Source organism: Octopus bimaculoides, chromosome 23 (genome assembly GCF_001194135.2).
Source record: "Octopus bimaculoides isolate UCB-OBI-ISO-001 chromosome 23, ASM119413v2, whole genome shotgun sequence".
NCBI classification, from domain to species: Eukaryota; Metazoa; Mollusca; class Cephalopoda; order Octopoda; family Octopodidae; genus Octopus; species Octopus bimaculoides.
This window is the reverse complement of record NC_069003.1, coordinates 10,121,975-10,126,279: the sequence shown is the minus strand read 5'-3', so window position 1 is coordinate 10,126,279 and position 4,305 is coordinate 10,121,975. Positions and strand designations below refer to the sequence as shown.

General features: G+C 40.4%; 1 long non-coding RNA gene across 2 annotated transcripts in view; it reads right to left on the bottom strand.

Annotated features, from left to right (window-relative positions):
* LOC128250600 (uncharacterized) overlaps window positions 1–4,305 on the bottom strand; it is a 12,471-nt gene that overhangs the window by 6,851 nt on the left and 1,315 nt on the right. For both annotated transcript variants that reach the window (XR_008266629.1, XR_008266628.1), the window contains exons 2-4: window positions 3,668–3,691; window positions 2,080–2,166; window positions 1,326–1,379 (exon numbers count right to left, since the gene is read on the bottom strand). This is a non-coding gene — a long non-coding RNA (uncharacterized LOC128250600). The remainder of the gene's footprint in view (window positions 1–1,325; window positions 1,380–2,079; window positions 2,167–3,667; window positions 3,692–4,305) is intronic.

Below are 4,305 nucleotides of genomic sequence, written 5' to 3'. Positions count from 1 at the left end.
CATGAACTAAAATTCAGGAGAGGAAGGGGATAAACTACCTGCATCAACTTGCTATAAAAGCAGGTAGTAATTTTACCTTCTCCTTATTGTTAGTGCAAGTTTTGAAGAGTGTAGTTCGATTTTAACAGTTATTTTTTCAAAGCTATAATGGAAGTGACAAAGGAGCATATTCGACATATTTTGCTTTATGAGTCCAATAAAGGCGACAACGCAACGGGAAGTGCGAAGAATATTAATGCAGTTTATGGGGATCAGACAATAAGCGTAAGCCTACAAACCTAGAAACTACAAACTACAAACTGCAGCCTAAAAGACGAGCCTCGTTCTGGAAGATCTGCAGAGCTCGATGAAAATATCCTGCAAACCCTGGTGAAACAAAATCCCATCGTAACTGTGAAGTAACTAGCAGAAAAGCTTGGATTTGGACATTCAACCATTCATCGACACCTGCGTGCCATGAGAAAAGTCAGCAAATTATGTCAATGGGTTCTTCAAAAACCTCCCTAGTCCAATTGCACGCAGAGAGTGAATGTGTTCTCTTCGTTGTTGTCACGTCTCAGGGACCGAATAGTAACCGGTGACGAGAAATGGGCTCTCTATAAAAATGCCAAGCGCCAGAGACAGTGGGTAAGGAAAGGAGAAACACCGGAACCCCAGGCTAAAGAAAGTCTTCGCCCACGTAAGGTATTGTTATCTGTTAGGTGGGATTTGAAAAGTTTAGTCCACTTTGAACTTTTTTACCCAAACCAAATGATAACAAAGGAGATCTACTGCGAGCAGCTTGAGTGACTTAAGTCAGTACTTTGGTTTCAAGTCGAAAGGTTTTCTTCTTTCAGGATAATGCTCGACCACGTACAGTGAGGATGATATTTCTAAACACTGGAGCAGCTTGAATTGTGAACGTTACCCCAACCACCATATTCGCCGGACATTGCCCCATCTAATTATCATTTATTCCGCAGTCTTCAAAATAATTTGGAAAGAATCCCGTCGTATATATCGATGTGGGTATGTGTGTGTGTCTTTGTGTCTGTGTTTGTCCGACACCACTACTTGACAACCGATGTTGGTGTGTTTATGTCCCGCAACTTGGCGGTTCGGCAGAAACGGCCGATAGAATAAGTACTAAGCTTCAAAAACAGTCTTAGGATTAATCTGTTCGACTAAAACTATTCAAGATGGTGCCCCAGCATGGCCGAAGTCTAATGACTGAAACAGACAAAAGATAAAAGGTGAAAAAAATTACAGTAATGAACGCCACCCAGGTGTCTGTAGGTCAGCTCCAGTACAGAGAAAATACAAAAGCCATTACAATATTTACTTACATTCCATAGATGTATTTGTCTTTGAGGCACACTTGAATTTGGATAAGCCTCCATCTGTAAAAGAAATTGTAGATAATGAGATAGAAATATTGTATACAACAGTTTGTCCCAACCTCGTTATTACCTACAAATCCCTTTGGGTCCCTTTTTTTTTACTCAGGTGGACCTTCATAGTCATTCGATGTTTAAAAAGTCTTAAATTGAATATTACTAACCTTGAAGCCGCCCTTCGGGCGGTATTCAGGTTTGCTCCAGCGGAGGGCACCTTTGAAACCCACTATCGAGCTGCTTCGCGGCCCGCTACCCTTCTGTAATGGAACTTATTTCTGCAATTGTGCTAAACACTGATACTGATCATAGTTTAACCAATAAGCGTAGGAGCGATGTAAATGCAGTAACAATGGGGGGGGGGCAGTGGGGCCATTGAAGCAGCCCTTCAGAAATTGAACCTCCTTACGATGATACTCCCTGGGAGTTCATGGTATGAAATTCATTGTCATTGCTCCGATTGAAGGGTGGGATGAATGTGTAGTGTGTGTATGTGTGTTTGTACAGCCCTATCGCTTGATAATAAGTGTTGGCTTCTTTGCATCCTGGTATTTTAACAGTTTCAGGAAAAATGACAGATTTGAAAAAAAAAGCCCTGAGACCGATTTGTTTGGCTAAAAGGAAATGATAAAATAAAAACCTATTCTCAAAACAAAATGAATGATTTTGATGCGAAAAGGGGAGAAGTCAATTTTGAATTGCTTACCGGCATGCCCCAGCTGGTCTCATTCTCAAAATTTTGATTCGTATGGCCCCAATTGTTTCCCTGTATGGTGTTTACGTCTTCGTAACCCTGAAGGAAACAGGAAAAGAAAATTATCATATCAAAGAAAGTAACAAAATGTCGCTGTACAAGATATGTTGGTTTCTTGTGCCGCTGAGCATTTTGCTCGGCGCACTAATAATTCTACCACCTCCCCTCTTTGTTGTACAAAATATTGGCAATCATCATGGTCATCACTATCATCATCTACATAACCACCACCACCGCCGCCGCCGCCACTATCATCATCATCCTAAAGATGCATCACATGGATGTAGCAAAAGGATCATTCTGCCTGCGTTATTCGGAATATCATCCACATATATGGAAGCTTATACTAATATGTTAATGAAAACTATTGCTTATACACGGCAGTACACTATAGTTACAAAACGAAATGCTGTGACCATGCCAGCGATTAAATATACGTATCAGTTATCAGGAATGCGTTTTATATTCAAATTGGTCCATACAATTATGTTACTCAGCTAAACCTAGTGAGTATATAAGCAATGTGTTCATGGATAGTTGAGGAATTAGATGGGCGGGAGTACTAATTAAAGGGCAATAACTCTTGAAATATTCATATACATCTATTACGCATTGTTTGAATAAACGTCGTAACTTGCAGTGCTGGCCCTGATTTCGATGGAAAATTGCATTGCTAGCGCAAAATTAAAACACAATATCGATTTGTAAACCTTTAATACACTCGGTAACTTATTATGCTCGCAAAACGATATTCTGCGTCCTTGCTAACAATTGACATTTACGTACCAGTTACCAGTTGCCAAGAATGTGCTTAATATGTAAATTGGTATATCCAGTAGTGTTACACCGTCAAACTTAGTGGGTATTTAAGCAATGCGTTTGTGAATAGTTGATGGGTTGAATGAGGTACTGATGAAAGTTAAATAACCCTTGAGATATGCATCTACGCCTATTACCTTATGGGGGAGCATCATAGCTATGTGCTGAGAAGAATTCTTTGGGGTTTGAATAATTCACCTCTGGAACCATGGGTGTTCATCATCCTTAAAACAAACCTACTCGACCTGAAGAAAATTCTAACTGGGTCCCACCTGCAAGGTCATGCGATGTTTATCTTGATATGAGATCACAATGCTGCGCACATATCGTTGTGATGCATGTGACTGATGTATCCTTATCAGACGGGTAGTTCTGATGGGTGTATTGGGCTTCATATATCTGTACTCTAGGGTAACTTTGATGGCTACAGTCAATAACAATAACAACAGCAATGGTGTAAAAGATGAGCCACAGCACAGCAGATTTCCTTGCCAATTGCTTGACCATAACCAGTTGAGGATGTTACTTGGTGGCTGACAATAAGTGCATCTCTCATCAAGAGCACGAGCAGTTGGAGGGAGCACGTATGGTTGCGATAAAAATATATACAGCATACAAAGTATACGTTAACCTGAACGATGCAGTCCTTTTGAACAATACAGAAGGGAAGAAAGAGGCAAAATGGAGGTGAGAATGAAAGAGTTAATAAAGATGAACTTACGTCATGTTGATTGTTTCCTAACGACTGTAAAATAAGAAAACAAATTGTTGGGTATTGTTAGATAGTTGGAGGTCAAATTAGTCATGAGATATTTTAGAAATTTACTTTATATTGGTTTCAAATTTTGACACAAGACCAGCAATTTGGGTGAGGGGGTAAATCGATTGCATCGACCCCAGTGCTTAATTAATATTTATCTTATCGACCCTAAAATGATTGAAAGGCAAAATCGACCTCGGCGGAATTTGAACTCAGAATGTAAAGAAGAACGAAACGCCACAAAGCATCTTGCCCGGTTCTGTGACGATTCTATCAGCTAGCTGCCTTTACACTGGTTTCAAATTTTGGCACAAGGCCAGCAATTTCGGAGGAAGGGTAAATCGATTACATTGACTCCAGTGCTTAACTTGTACTTATTTTATCAACCCTAAAAGAGGATGAAAGGCAAAGTCACCCACGGCGGGATTTGAACTCAAAAGGTAAAGACAGACGAAATGCCGCTGAGCATTTCACCCAGTGTGATAATGATTCTACCGAACTACTAAGCTACAGGCACATGGACACACCAAGTCCGGTTGTCAAGCAGTGATGGGGACAAATACACACGCACGCACGCACACACACACACACACACACAC